We start from the raw sequence: 17,195 nt of genomic DNA, 5'->3' as shown, positions 1-17,195 counted from the left end.
CACAAATATACATGGTGCTAGTTGGCCGTTGACCCAGAAAAAGAGTTCATTCGCCCTTTGGAAGGTCTTGTTTTTAATCCTTCAGGGAGACTAGCTGCCCTCCTCACCAAACAAGTCTGATGGGGGAACCAGTTTAGTCGCCGGTGACCCGACCATGAGGCAGGTAGTACTGGGTTACATTGTACCAGTAGCACATGACATGACCTGACATATATATATATATATATATATATATATATATATATATATATATATCATACATGCATAAATAATTTTAAGTGAAAATATATTTTGAAATCGAATAAATTAAAAGTAGTTTACTTAACAAAACAGTAGAGTTAAGTTCCAAGATAAACTCTTAAACTCTCTTTTCAATTAAAAAAAAAAACTTTTTTTATTATAAATAATTACAATAATTATAAAAGTTGTTTTCTTTTTAAAATAGTTGTCTATTTTTGCATGCATTTTAACAGTTATCTCTCTTGGCCGGACATTTTTCTTTTAGAGTTTCCTCTTACTCGACACCGGCAGGTTGACCGGTGTTTCATTCCATAGTTGTAGTCGGTTCCCCTTCTAGTCTCAAATGTCTCTGTCTTTTATCTTCTGTTGTCCTTCGACGTTTAAAACTATCTCCGGTAAGAAACATTATATATCTCCTTTTTAAAAACACTTTTTAATAATTTTAACGTAATTTTTTTTTTATTATTCCATCTTAACTACGAACTTTGTTTATTTTCTTTACCCACATGGCTGACCCCCCTTACTTTTAGTTGTGTTGTTTATTTCATTACACATACGATTCCCCATTCAGCCTTTTATAACTTCTTGATTCTTATCTTTTCTCTTTGTGTTATCAACAATATTTTTTTTTTGTTTTTTTGTTTTGTTTCTTTCATTTTCATTTTTTTTTATCTACTCTCGATAAGCGTGTGTTAATTAAAAGGATTAAAAATAGAAACAAATCAAACTTACTAGGGAAGATAATAACTTCCGGCGAATGTCGGAGAAATATCCAGTAAATAAACCGTCGCTAAATCGTTATTTGCATTTTAAACTAAATATTTTATCGTAGTTTATATTTTCATTTTTTATTTATTTATTTTTTTTTTACCGTGGTTTATTTTTTTTTTCTCTTTAGTCAATGGATAATAAACTTTAAAATATCAATTATTGAATGGATTTTATTATTTCCTTTTCCTTAAAAAGTTCGTTTTATTTCTATTAGGTACGGGCAAAATTAATGCCGATGCTCAAAACGTATAAACATTTTGACCCGTCCCTTTACTTAAAAAAATCACCAAAAGTCAGGAAATTAACCAATTTTGATGAAATTTTCAGTATTTATCAAATAATGATCACAAAATATAATGAACTAATTATTTTTATTTAAATCTTAGCGAAAATGTATTATTTTGTTTAAACAAAAAACACCCTTACTAAAGTTATGGTTTTCAGTAGTAAATAAAAAATGCAAGAATTTTTTTTTTTTGCTATTTTTTTATGTAAATAAAACATCGTAACTTGTAACAATAAAATAAAAATAAAATAATTTTTACAGGAACATTACGAAAAAGCCCCTGAAGTCCGTGTTAATGAATTCGATATAACTCGAAGAAAAATTTATTTCTCGAACTACCAATATTATCATTGAATTCAGCATTGTTTATTTAATATTTTCACAAAAAATAGCAGAAATTATTTCTACTTTATTTTTACGCTCACATTTTTAACGTAATCTTTACATGTAAGATTTTAATATTTCCATTGCACGCAAAACGTATAATTATCAACGTAAAATAATGTTCAGATAATCTTGGAAAATAAAGTAAAAAAAATTGAATGGAAAAACAGGAACATAGAAAAATAATTTAATTAAAAAATGGCAAAAATTGTACGAATGTTCCATGGTGGTAAGTACGGATGTGCAGAGTTGAAAAGAAAACCAGTCTGTTTTGTCCACCCTCCTCCTCCTCCTCCTCCTCCTCCTCTTTTCAACTACATGCCTGTTTGTGTTTATCAACTTTACATTTCACGTAAACATTATGATAAATTTTGACGTATGTCTGTATTTTTTTAGTGTGTAATTTTTTTAATGATTATAAATTGTTTTCTTAACCAATTATAATTCTGTATTAATATTAATAAATAATGGTGCTAACATTTTTTTCAAAAAATAAATTGTCAGTAGTATAATTAATGAATTTAATTAACTTTTATGCATTTTTAAATGAAGGAAGGAGGGTCTTCGACTCAAAAAAAAGTCGCTCGGTATACCAGAATAAAGACATAAATTATGTCTAATTTGTCCTTCCATACATATTTCAATTTTGCCGCCAGAGTGTGGAGAAAACTAGAAATTACTGGTTGCTCAGGAGAGAGGGGAGTAGGTGCACTTACTAACCAAAAGAGTTGTTGTTTCCTAGAAGCGTTATAAAGCTTTACCTTGGTCATGTGATGGTGATCACATGACCTTTTCAGACCTATAAAGGGAGGTAATCAACCGCCTTGTGGTTGTTACAATTTCAGTTGTATTTACAAATTTGCTGCTGATGGTTACAATTTCAGTGGTGTTTACTTTTGCTGATGATGCTGATGATTACATTGATTTACTTATTTTGTTAACTGACTGTCACGTCGCGGAAGGGCAATTCTTTCGCAACTCTAAAGGTGAGTGTATCTTGCTTCCTTCTCGACTGAGCAGTCTTATTACTTTTAGGAAATTAATTTTTCCACATTACAAGTCTCGTTCCTACCAGTGATACATTTTTGGATAATTATTACTTTTTTTTAAAAGTTAAGTACATTTATTGTATTAATTCATTATCTTAAGACTTTAACTGAATACTTAACTTGGAAATAATTCCAGAAAACTTATATTTTTCTTGCCAGAAACATGTAAACACGATTTTTGCCAAAATGAATTTTTACGTGAAATCTATGGGTTTTCAGATTTGAGATAAAATTTTTCCATGTATTTTTTTCACACACTTTTTTTCTTTGCGAAATTAACTTTAAACTATAATCTTTCAAATACAATAAAAAGTACTCGACAATTAAAAAACATATTATGATTAACCGGCGTTAAAAACCATACCCCCTACTAAAGTAGACATTAATTGCCCATATCTAGTTTAATGACTGTTTTTCTCTCAGAAAATATTCACATTCATTTCAAGCCACGTGTGACACTCTATTCATAAAAATCTTAAACTTCATGATATTCTCACGAGATCCACATTTAGCTAAGCCGGCATAATGAAAACTCGTTACAAGAAAACATTTACGTTTAAATGATTTGAATTAATATTCCATCTTAATACAGTGATTTTGAGTTCGTTGTGAAGTGTCATTATTTTCCGGAGTTATTTCTATATTTTTATGTTATGTTGGTGAGGATGTGCTTCGGTGGAAACTAGTAATCAGTGATCTTATTAAATTTATTTTTAATGGTCCTGCAGATATTCTACTACTTTTGACATCAACAGATACCTGCACTTGCAACCTCAGTCTTAAAAATTGACTCCATAGAAGTGAATGACTCCACGGTCAGTTTTTTTACAAATTGGCACCACTTTCATGAGTTCTATAGGGTCAGAATTAAACAAAAATTATTACACATTTTGTACGTTCATCTTAGTTTATTTTTAATCAGTTCATATGTATGTTATGTTTGAACAGTGGTAATATGCATGTTATATTTGTACAGTGGTAAGCTTTGAATGTTATATTTGTACAGTGGTAACGTCACCAGCTTTGAATGTTACAGTTTTGATTTTGGTTTCGATTCTAGCTGATGACACCCAAATATGTTTTTTATTACTTTTGGCATCACGACTCTATAATCATATATACGAAATCTGGACAAATGTAAAAGATCATATTTAAGCATATTTAACAACTGGGAAAAGCAAGGTATAAAATAAAATGGACTTTCTTACATTTTGGGGTTTCTGTAGAACTTATCCGCGATGCATTGTCTCTTGTTTTGATTGTGTGAAGCTAGGTCTTTTACTGAACTCTCGCTTTGGGGAGGGGGCTAATTAACCTTTTCTTTGTTTTGTTGGACTGCCTGAAAGCCGTTTTAGTAAATTTTTATTTACTTTCCACCTTAACAATCATCATTAACAATACGACTTCGATAGGTTTTCGGATATGCTGAAAACGAAAACGAATATCGCATTTAAATTTGCCGCAAAGTAGGTATCTAGATATAAAAAATGTAATTGATTGTTATCCGTGGTGGCCAATTAAGTATACACTTGCACATACAGAATTGACCACTACTGATAACATAAGGAATTACGTTGCTTAATATTTGGAAAACTACTAGTGCACTTGCACATACAAAAATGTCCATCACTGATAACATAAGGTACGACACATCTCTGGAAACATATTATTCTTTATTTTTGGGCTTTAATGTCTTTGTGTCTTTATTGAAAGAGAAAAGCAGAAAAGAAAACAAAAAATACTTTTCGACCAAAAAACAAAGTCAAAACTAACCTGATATCTAGGTGGCCATAAAGTGGATGCTCATTTTACGTTTAATTTATATTTAAATGTTAAAAATGTTTTTGAAAAAGTACATTTTTCATAAAAGTCGTCATTGTAAAGGGGTTTGGGGAGTTTGGAAAGATTCTAAACATTGACCAAAGCAAGAAACTTTACAAATTAATAAATTACAAAAATGATCATGATTCTTTAACAAATTATAACATTATGGTTCTGAATTTTTAGAGGAGGAATGTTCTCTTGTATTATTTAGATTAAGACTACTATTTTATAAACTTTTTTTCCTTTGGGCTATGATTAAAGAACGTGTGTATCTTTTAGACCCCTATCCATGTGTTTGTTATGAAATTTGGTTACGTTTTAAATGTTACCTATGATAATCATATGAGAGGATGTAAACAAGTAAACTTTTAATCCCCTTCCTCATCTTGAGGACAGAGAGGGTAAACTGCTAGTGACTCTCTTTGGATATAGGGCACCTTACTTTCATCGGTTGTATTGCTTAGAGTAGCATGAAAAAAATATGATAATTTCCTGACATATTTCCCCTACAATCAATCGAAACTAACAACAATTCCTTCTCTTCTCTACCTGCATAGGTAAAACTCTCCTCTATCCATATAGGAAGAACAAGAGAAAGAAAAGAAAAAATATGCAATCAAAAATGCCAATTGAACAATTCTCCTGACCATGCGGTAGGGCAAACATCTCACAATCGAGTTACTTACTTAACTTCCTGGTAGTTGCATGATTGGTCCAAGTGATGAGGTTTTGTTTGGAGTCTAAGAGTATATAAAACGTGCTACAGGTGGAAAATGTTGTTTCCTTTCGTATTTCAAGTATGTTAGCCATCACCAAAATTATGTGATTAAAAACAAGACAATACATTAAGACGGTTCTAATTAAAATACATGACTACTTTTTCAAAACTTTAAAATTAACATCGACTGTTGGTATTGGTGGTCAGTCCTAGAGTGATATTATCACTGTTTGAATGGGCCAATATTCTATGAGATATTCTATTGATATTCTTAGCTAGTATGAATTGAGCCACACATGTGCGATGTTGTCGGCTGAGTGTAAGCTTCTTTTTTCTTTGGTCGGTCCTGTCAATTTTGGGGCAAAAGAATTGAATTCTTTTATTTATCATGAAAATGCTTTAAGATACGAAAATCTGCCCGCCCTTCACTTATAGAATATCCTTAAGCCCTAAATGTCTTCATTCATTATGAATTGTATGCTTAGAAGCATACTTTTCAACATAGTCTGACTCCACATTCACGACATCAAGTCGTAATCCTTGTGCCTTTGAAGCCTTCATATCGGTTCTTTCCTTAGGTTGGTCTAACGACAATAATGTTCCCTATCGTCTTCGCAGTGTAATAACATATTGTTTTACCATGTGCTTCATTCATGTGTATGTAACTAACAACCCACTGAAAAACGGTACGATTTGATGATTTGTTGATAACTGAGGTTGCTGACCTTGCATTGGGGAAATAGTTGGTATTGGAGTCCAGATTGGCCCACAATGGGCAGTGAAATGTCTTCCACAATGATAACATCAGCTCACTCATTCATCAATAATATCACTGGACTGTATCATTTTTAGTGGGAGTGATAGTTACATACACATGAATGAACTACCTGGTAAAACAATATTTATGTCGTTACACCACCAAGACCATAGGCGACAATCGACCTTAGGGTTAATGTCTTAATACATGGAACACCCAATGCATGTTGCAAACCATCTGACGGTAAATTACATCGGTAAATGGCACTCGATTAATCCTATGCATGTTTACTGCTCGAGTTAATAAAATTTCATCTTTCAAAGTCTCATACAGAGAAAGGAATATTTCTTGCATTATTTGACTCAGATTCGCGGGAATTTCCATCAAGCATTGATCAGGCGAAACTAGCAATCATTGGTTTAAGCCAAGCATTGTAACAGACACAGACAAATAATAAAAAATAACAAACCTTTAAAGTGACTGAAAATATTTTTATTTATTGAAAAAAATGTTTTGCAAATTATTTATCAACAACTTTTTTTCTTCAAGAAAAGATGAATATCTTACTCTTTTAACTTTAAATTGTTAGGTTTTATATTCAAGAATAGATGAATATTTTACTTTTTTAACTGTAAATTGTTAGCTGTAAGAACAAGTTTTTTTGGTTTTCAAGACTCTTTTCAGTAAATCTTTTGAGTGTTCCACAGAAATTGTTTATCTATTTTTTAAAGAAAATGTGAAAAATATGTTTACAAACATGTGTAGTCTGCAGAAGTGTGCTCTGAAACAACACTACATTCCTTTCACATATTTTTCAAGGTAGCCATTCGGAATGCCCACAATAAAATGATTTTTATTATTGTGGGAATCTCCAACTTTGATCGCGGAAAAAACGATCCTGTGTGCAAGAAGACCCATTGTCTGCACTGTCTATTAACAAACTTCTTTTCAGTAAGCATTTGTTTTGATGGCAATTTCCCTTCCTGGCGACATGCATTGGTGATTTTATTTGTTTTTCTAACATGCATAGATTTATTTCTGTGTTTGTCTTTTTCTGTTTGGCGAGTTTGAAACAAAATTTGTTTGCTAGCTTTTTTGTTTATTCACTGTCTTCCAATTCGAAAGTCGTTTACTTATGGCGCTTTTTCATTGGCTAATCGAACATCTAACCAATGAATTAAAAAATTAAATAATCAGAAAAAACTGCGAACTTACATAAAAAATAAATAAAAAGGTCCATTTAGTGTTTGAACATTTGAACAAGACTCAGCTTAAACCGATGATTGCTGGGCGCCTAATCCATGCTTGATGGGAATTCTCAAGAATTCATGTGAAATTATGCACAAGTATCGAATATTTTTGAAAAACAGAATATAGATCTTACCCAACCTAAATAATTCCCTTTCATTTGTTCGTCTTCCCCACTTCCAAACTCCAAACCTACTCTGAGCCTTTTCAAGTGGATGCTATTATCACCTTTGACATCCAAGTGATGCAATAAGGGATAACTCGAAGTCATGCAAGGTGTTAATACTCTCATCTCCATCAATAGTATGTCAGATTCTTCATCTAGTTTTCCTGATGATGTTGAGTCTTTCATATTGTGATATCAGTTTGTTCCATGGCCGAATTGCTATCTGACTCAGTGGACTTCCTCGCAGAAGCCAATCTGGTGGTTCTTAATGGTCTTTCCGTTTTGGAAATGTTCTATTCCTTGATCAAGGTTGTAAGCAGATGTTCCGCATGCACCTTTATCATGAGCATGTCAACTGATCGTTAATCTTATATGAGACCGGGCCTGTTTTATGTATAACCACATAATATGGTTTCTAACATACATCTAGCTTTTCCCGCTTTTGGTGGATCTTATAATAAACCAGATCTCCAATCTTAAAGTCTATGGACTTTGTTTTCTTATTAAAGTTGTCTATCAGTTTTTTCTTGCTTTCCAAATATTATCCCTTACAAAAGTAAAAGATTGATGCATATATATTATATTTTACAAAAGTAAAAGATTGATGCATATATATTATCCCTTACAAAAGTAAAATATTGATGCATATATATTATATATTACAAAAGTAAAAGATTGATGCATATATATTATATATTACAAAAGTAAAAGATTGATGCATATATATTATATTTTACAAAATAAAAAAAAATGCAGTGGATTTTTCGTCGGCAAAAAAATTGTACACTTAATTTGGTATAAACATGAATTACATGTTTTATTGTCTTGGTGGAGGTGAGTAGATGGAGCCTTGCTTGTGATATTTTGATTGACGGCTGATTGTAGACCTCTCTTGTCTTTTGCTTTTGTCTCTGGGCTATAGATGTGACTTACCATTGACAACTGTGCACGTCAAAAAATGTGACCTTCCCACTGACAAGGATTAACATCAGTAAAAGATTCTCATAACACAACAATAATAATATATAGTATCTTTAATTATGTAACCAGTATCAAAACTTTAATTCTCACAATGTATATTATGTAAAGAAAGTAACAATCTGTTTCCTACAACACTGAACAAAATCAATATGTACTAATAAAATGCATATAAAAAATCGCTGCTGAATGCTGCTGTCATGTTATGTGGATAACAGTTTGTACACCATACATGAAGGACTTGTCAGAAAAATATAAAGAATCTGTAATCTATAAAACGTGAGGATAGTATTCAAGAGTGGTTCGACTCACCAAAACAGGCTGTGCATATAAAGTCGCTTATGGAAAAAAAAACAATTATACAAATGTGAGCCATGTCATTCACTAACAGTAAAATTAGAAAAATATTGAAAAGCTGTAATATGTGGAAAGATTTAAACATTAGTTATGACGGTATATGGATGGAAAAGGGAAACCATCTACCATAAAATCGGAGGTAAAATAGAAACGTGAAAATAACACCCAAGATGAGAACAGTATTCTGAAGAATCAAAATAATATAGATAATCAATCCTCATCTCTAAAATGCATGTAAAAAAATTAGATGAATATTTGAAAATAGAAACAAATTAATTTTGTTAACAAACCATATAATCATTTTGAATTTTATTAATAATGAATTTATATTTATAAAAATTAACATAATAAATTCAATTTTACTAAATGAAATGTATTTTTTCAAATTTACTTTATATTTCCAGAATTTGCAACAATGAAAAGAACTCCATTAATGCATCAGAAGGACCTTTCGTCATTGGTGATTTCAATAATTTTATAATAATTAAATTTCTTCATATAAATTTTCTAAACTTGAAATTTATAAGCGTATCTCCTCATACTGTCCATTGCATATAATTTTTGTGGAATTAGATGCGAGCAAACATGGGAGACAAACTTCATTCTTGTGAAGTATGTGGTTCTTCTTTTGCACAAAAGTATACTTTGTGGCTCCATATGAAAACACATACAGGAGACAAACCACATTCTTGTGAAGTATGTGGTTCTTCTTTTGCACAAAAGTCAACTTTGTTGCGTCATATGAAAACACATACAGGAGAAAAACCACATTCTTGTGAAGTATGTGGTTCTTCGTTTGCAAGAAAATCAACTTTGTTGCATCATATGAAAACACATACAGGAGACAAACCACATTTTTGTGAAGTATGTGGTTCTTCCTTTGCACTAAAGTCAACTGTGTTTCATCATATGAAAACACATACAGGAGACAAACCACATTCTTGTGAAGTATGTGGTTCTTCTTTTGCAAGAATATCAACTTTGTTGCGTCATATGAAAACACATACAGGAGACAAACCACATTCTTGTAAAGTATGTGGTTCTTCTTTTGCACACAAATCAAATTTGTTGATTCATATGAAAACACATACGAGAGAAAAACCACATTCTTGTGAAGTATGCGGTTCTTGTTTTTCACAAAAGTCAAATTTGCTGAGTCATATGACAACACATACAGGAGACAAACCACATTTTTGTGAAGTATGTGGATCTTCATTTGCACGGAAGTCAAGTTTGTTGAGTCATATGAAAACACATACAGGAGACAAACCATATACTTGTTACATATGTGGTTCTTCTTTTGCATGGAATTCAAGTTTATCAATTCATATGAAATCACATACAAGGGAGAAACCACATTCGTGTGAAGTATGTAGTTCTTCCTTTGCACAAAAGTCATCTTTGTTGCGTCATATGAAAACACATTACAAATGAAATCAGCACTTAAAAGACCCAGAGGCCACTCGAGGATAAGTGTTAAATAATGTACATTGGTCAAAAGGACAATATAGTAATCGTTAGAAGTGTAAAATTGATCAATTTGATAGATTGAGGGGAACGGCTCCTCAAGAACTTATTTACATTGAACTTGAAGACGGTCATATTGTAGATAGCTTGACAGCAGGTAAACGGAACAGAGTTCCACAGGTGTACCGTTCTTAGGAAGAAGCGTTTTTCATGGAATCTATGTTTAAGTTTAGGCACAGATAAAGAGTGAGGGAATTATTGATAGTGTTTGTAGCCAAGCAAGTGCTTCTCATGTATGTGTGGCGAGGGCATCAATAGATTGGAGCTCAAATGAGCACCTGCCATTAAAATAACGATAAAAAAGAGGTTGCAGGGAAAAGAAAGGACATCGCCACTAGGCTAAGAAGTCTATTTTTAACTCTTTCAAGGCAGGATAAGTTTTTCCTAGCTGCTCCTGCTCAGATGTGACAGCAATACTCTATCCTTGGACGTACCTGGCTCTTATATAGAATTGCATCAGCAGGTAGATATCTACTGGATCGGTAGAAGAATCCCATCATTTTTCCATCGGCCTTGGCAACAAATTTAATATATGTATTCCATCTTAGATCAGGAGTAAAGGTCAAGCACAGGAGCTTGTCAAAACATGGAGCCTCCCCAAGACGAGAGCCATTTATTTCAATTTATGCTAGATGGGGATCACAGCGTTGCTGATGCAAACCGAGAAGCTTGGTTTTAGATATATTAAAATCAGTGACTTTTTACCCAAATGTAACACGCGCTCAAGCTCAGAGGAGAGAGAATCAGAGAGAACTTGGTCGTTCGATGTGCTAACATAGTAGTGTCGTCAGCAAAAATACATATAAAAGATCTAAGGATGTGATTTGGAAGATCATTAATGTAGATCAGGAAGAGAGTTGGACCCAGGATTGCCCCCTGAGGGACACCAGCATTAATACTATGAGTTACTGATTTCTGCCCATCAACCACTTCTCTTATGCATACTTGAAAAGGCATTTCCAGCTATTCCATAGCTGGAGATTTTGTGAAGTAGAACTTTATGCCATACCCTATTAAAGGCCTTTGATATGTCAAGAGCAATTGCCCCAGAAAGGAAGCCTCCATTGAGAGATTCGCTAATCCTATGATAACTGTAAGCATATCTGCTATAGATCTAGCAGAACGGAAACATATTGGATGTAACTAAGAAGGTTATTTTTACTGAGGTGGTTGACTACTTCTCTATTAAACACAGATTCAAGTAAGTTACTCCTGACACACAGGAGACTTGTGGGACTACTGAAAATGAGATGACCGATCACCTGAATTTTTTCATACTGAGATATGGAGCAAGAAGGAGAATGTGCCAACCCTACGTGGAGTAAGCGTCCATAATGATGCTGGCCTTAACACAGAAAGGAAGGAAAAAATAACAAAATACCAAGGACTTATGCACAAAATGAAAAGAAACTGGAATCTTAAGAAGATATCCATCATATCAGGCATTATAGGAACAGCTGGGAGAATGAAAAGTAATTTCAAAATCTACCTGGCGAATGTACCCGATGAACCAAGTGCAAAAGAAATAAAATAATAATACTTTAGAATCTTAAAAACGATCTCTTGGTTGGAGTAACTTAACTAATAGGGGAATTATGGCGTCCTGTAGAATGCCCCATCCCCAGGAAAAACACCGATTTCGCAGATTTGGAACTATGTAATCCAGTTGAGCATTGCGTCCATCTCGATATGTGAATAATAAGATGAAGGATCTCAGAATGACAAGTGTAGTTTGTGCAACAGAGAAGTTATTTTGAGCCATTTGACATTTGTTGGAAATACAATGGATTGTGTAAATATATCCACATCATCTGTAAAATGTTGAATATTGAATGTTGCAGGAAGTTGTGGGAACAATAGTTGGACATATACCCCATTGACTATGACTCTACGATTCTTACAGCTACATACTTAAGAAATGGAGTATTTTACATTTTGATATCATCAATTGCATTTAGCTATACAATATTACATGTAAATAATCAAATAACATCATAAATAACACCGTAAGACGGGGCAAAAACCGTAACCAGGGTCTGGAAAAACATTGTATTCCACATCGTAACCTGAAAAAAAAACAGGTTTTTGCTGCAGCTTTGTAAAATTCAGTATCTGAAACCGAAATGACGACAGTTTCTTAAAACTATTACGGCATCTTATGAAATATTTAAATGTTTGCGAATATGACGTAATACCATTTAGCAATGTGAGTGATTTTTGTGACAGACATCACATTATTTGATCCCTGTTGTAATTAATTAGAAAATGCCTCCGTTTGAGTGATATGCTTTACAGATTTGGAACTATTGATCCATTTCCTCTAATATGTAATCCAGTTGAGCATTGCGTCCATCTCGATATGTGAACGTCCATTGTTTTCCTTCTCTCTAATTTCGAAAACGGGTGTTGACATAGATCAGATCATTTTCTATTATAAAGTGTCCCATGTGTCCCATGTTTTTATTTGACATTTGATGATATGCAAATTTTCGGTGTTGGCTCCTGCCTAACTGTGCATTGAAGTTGCCACCAACAATAATAATATTATGTTTTGGAATAGATATGATGAGAAAATGGAGAAAATATTAAAACGAAATTCCAGGGTTTTATATACACCATTGACGTTTACTCTACGATTCCTACAGCTACGTGCTTAGAAAATGTAACTATTTAAGCTGACATAATAAAATGAGACAAGAAGGAGAAAGAAATAACCTTAGAAGTTTATTTCCTAAATATTATTTGGTTAAACAGAGAAAAATATTTAAACGAAATACCAGGGTTTTATATACAACATATACCCCATTGACGATGACTCTACGATGCCTACGGCTATGTGCTTAGAAAATGGAACTATTTAAGCTGACATAATAAAATGAGACAAGGAGAAAGAATCAACTTTTTGGTTAAACAGAGTGAGAAAAAAGTAATTATAGAACATACAGCCTTTATACCGAGTTCATGTTTTAACAGTTTTTTCTATTTTTTAAGATTTAATACATCTCAAGACAACCTTTAAACAGTTTTTATTTTGTTAAAAGTAATACATCTAAATAAAACGTTTTAACAGTTTGTTTTTATTAAATTTTATACATCTCGACAAAACCTTTTAACAGTTTTTTTATTTTGTTAAATTTAATACAACTAAATAAAATGTTTTACCAATTTTGTTTAAATTTTAATACATCTCATTAAAACGTTTTAACAATTTTTTGTATTTTTTAAATTTTATATATCTCAATTAGGGTTTTATCAGGTTTTTTTTCAAATTTAACACGTTTTAACAGTTTTTTAAATTTTTTTAAAAATTAATACATCTCAATTAAATATGTAAAATTTGTCTTATTTTTTAAAGTTTAATACATATCAATAAAACGTTTTAACAGTGTTTTAAAATTGAATACATCTCAAACGCTTTGACAGTTTTATTTTTAAATTTGATACATCTCAATAAAACGTTTTGACATTTTTTTTATTTTTTAAAGTTTAATACATTTCAATGAAGCGTCTTAAAAGTTTTTTCAATTTAATTCATCTCTATAAAACGTTTTAACAGTTTTTTTTTATTTTTAAATTTTTTAATGCATTTCAATGAAACGTTTTAATAGTTTATTAAAATTCAATACATCTCAAATGTTTTAACAGTGTTTATTTTTTTAAATTTAATACGTGTTAACAGTTTTATGTTTTAAATTTAATAAAATGTTTTAACAGTTTTATTTGTAAATTTAATACGTCTCAATGAAACGTTTGGGCACTTTTTTATTTTTTAAAATTTAATACATTTCAATGAAACGCTTTAATTTTTTTTTTAATTTTTAAAAAATTTAATACATCTAAATAAAACCTTTTAAGAGATTTTTTTAAAAAATTTAATGCATCTCAATAAAAATTTTTTAATTTTGTAAAATTTAATACATCGTAATAAACTGTTTGGACATTTAAAAAATATTACTTAATTTTGAATTATCTCAATAAAACGTTTTACAGTTTTTTTTTTAAATTTAATATATCTCAATAAATCGTTTATTTTATATCAAGTTTTTGTGTCTAAATATCTACTAAAGAGTTTAGACTTTCATCATGGTTGTTTTCATCTATATGTTTTGTGTGCTTCATTCAAATTTCACTGTCACAAGCAGTTAAAATCCCATTTTATCGAGGTACGCTTAGCCACACATGAGACTAAAGAGATGATAAAACATTTGTCCATGGAGATCTAACCGAATAAAGACATTTAATCGAAATGAAAAGACACATATATTATAAAGATGAATTCCTATCTTTAATCCTTGTTAATTTTTTAGTTAGAAATGTTTCTTCTCTTAATACAATTACTTGTTTCGATTTTCTCATAAATATTTTATAATCTTATTCAATTTGTATTTTGATCTATGCGTATTAGAATTGCCAATTTCACACAATTATGTTGCCATAGCGTGGATGGCACTCATTAAACCTAAGATGATAAGACGCAAAGATGTCCATTCTCCAATAGAAGGATGCAATACCTTGAAGTAAAGACAGTACAACATTATCTAAAGCTAGATCAAAACGTCCATTTTAGAAAATTAATTCATTCTATTCAAAAACTTGTGAAGCCAATAAATGGTAAAAAATGAAAGTTTTCCGATGTCACAAAAATGGTTTAGATGTTTGACAACGCCTCCATAAGTTTCTATACGTTCAAAACACAAAACAAAGTAATATTTATCAACATATAGAATACATAAAGGGAAACACGAGAAAGTCAAAGTAAAAATAAAAATAAATTCACATTTAAAAGTAAAAAATGTTAATGTGCTAAACCTTCATTTGTCTAAATTCGCCGTTGATTTTATTTAGTATGTTTGTCCCGTACTTATAACTTATATACCCAACAACTAGTAATATATAATAACACATGTTCAAATAAACTGTGCTGACTCGTGGCTAAAATTAGTGGAAGTGCTGATTCAGAAAAAAAATTCTTGCCTTCGTTTTCACGAATCTATTTTCACAAGCCAGCTATCCTACAGCTGCTGCTGATTTTCTTACACGTGCCTTGTAACACTGCTCCAGAAAATGTTTTCATGAAAATATATGCATATGAATATACGTATACATATGAAATAAAATAGCTAAGAAATAGGACTGTAGTTTTCTAAACAGGACTGTAGTTTTACATAACAATTTCATAACTGTTGAATTTCATGTTCCTTTCTCTGCATAATTACTAAAGCAAAACAATGAAATGAAAAATATAACAAAAACAATGAAATGAAATAACTACAGAATAGTGTAATCTTTCATTAAATTAGTTTTTTGCTTGAAATCGATTTTTTCATGCATGCATAGTTTAGAACTATAGTCACAGCACCGGATCAAAATTTAAATTTCCGTTCCATTTTTGTGATAATCACAATAAATATTTTAAAGTTTAATTTAATAAATGTTTAATTTAATTCAATAAATTCTTGTTTTTATCTTCTCTTTTTATAGTTTTTTTTTTACAAAGTGAATTATCAAAAAGTTTGGATTATCTCCCTTGATTAGCTAAAAACAATGGTGTTGGTTATCTGTGAATCAAAATAATATAACTGGATTATATTCCATAAATTTTGATGTACACTCATATTTAGTAAGAATATAGAAGAGAAACGGGTTAGCTAAAAATGTTCTGGTCTGGAAACGTAGATTAAATATTAAATAGACTTTTGAAAGAGAAGAGTTCAATGTATAAATATGTTGAAGTTGGCAATGGGGGTGTGTTCATTATGAACGAGGGCAGTCCTGTAGCATGAGAACGGATTGGTGTGGAGTCACTTATTGTAAGAGTGTGAGTTGGTGTCCACCAATTCATATTTGGGATCTACCAATTTTTAAGAGCGAGGTTGCAGGTGTGGGAATTTTTAGAAGTCGAAAGTAGTAGAGTATCTGCGGGACCATTAAAGGTAAATTTAATGAGATTTCTGATTAACAGAATGTTTTTACCAAATCACATCCTACATAAAATTAAAATAACACGTATTGATATAAAATAACATTTATTTACGTGTTAGAAGAATATTAATATGAATAGCGTCACATGTGGGTTGCATGGTATTTTCTGAGAGGAAAACGATTATTAAATCACGTCGATGCCTCCGTTCAGTCTCGAAAGACAAAGGATACCTGTAATTGTGAGGCAAGGGTTGCGCAATCTCTAACCACACCTCTCCTGAATCGACACTGTTTGGGTCCAGTGGCAAGGAGAAGACCAGGACGATTGGAAACAATACCGAGATAAGCGGAGAGCACATACAGCACCGGAAAGTCCCAAATGGTTACCCATTTAGTACTGACCAGGTTCAATGTAAGTGGAATGCGTGTGTGTTCATCATATAAGAAAACAAAATGCGTGTGTGTTCATCATATAAGAAAACAAAATGCGTGTGTGTTCATCATATAAGAAAACAAAATGCGTGTGTGTTCATCATATAAGAAAACAAAATGCGTGTGTGTTCATCATATAAGAAAACAAAATGCGTGTGTGTTCATCATATAAGAAAACAGAATGCGTGTGTGTTCATCATATAAGAAAACAAAATGCGTGTGTGTTCATCATATAAGAAAACAAAATGCGTGTGTGTTCATCATATAAGAAAACAAAATGCGTGTGTGTTCATCATATAAGAAAACAAAATGCGTGTGTGTTCATCATATAAGAAAACAAAATGCGTGTGTGTTCATCATATAAGAAAACAAAATGCGTGTGTGTTCATCATATAAGAAAACAAAATGCGTGTGTGTTCATCATATAAGAAAACAAAATGCGTGTGTGTTCATCATATAAGAAAACAGAATGCGTGTGTGTTCATCATATAAGAAAACAAAATGCGTGTGTGTTCATCATATAAGAAAACAAAATG

General features: G+C 31.5%; 1 long non-coding RNA gene across 1 annotated transcript; it reads left to right on the top strand.

Annotated features, from left to right (window-relative positions):
• The first annotated feature begins 453 nt into the window (after positions 1-453).
• Positions 454-13,377, top strand: LOC145270705 (uncharacterized). Its single transcript, XR_013865527.1, has 2 exons — positions 454-635; positions 9,183-13,377. It is a non-coding gene; the product is annotated as an uncharacterized LOC145270705 (long non-coding RNA).
• Positions 13,378-17,195: the final 3,818 nt, after the last annotated feature.

This window comes from Euprymna scolopes, chromosome 46 (assembly GCF_053919585.1).
Source record: "Euprymna scolopes isolate OS-2025 chromosome 46, ASM5391958v1, whole genome shotgun sequence".
Classification (NCBI taxonomy): Eukaryota; Metazoa; Mollusca; class Cephalopoda; order Sepiida; family Sepiolidae; genus Euprymna; species Euprymna scolopes.
This window is presented reverse-complemented; position numbering and strand designations above follow the sequence as displayed.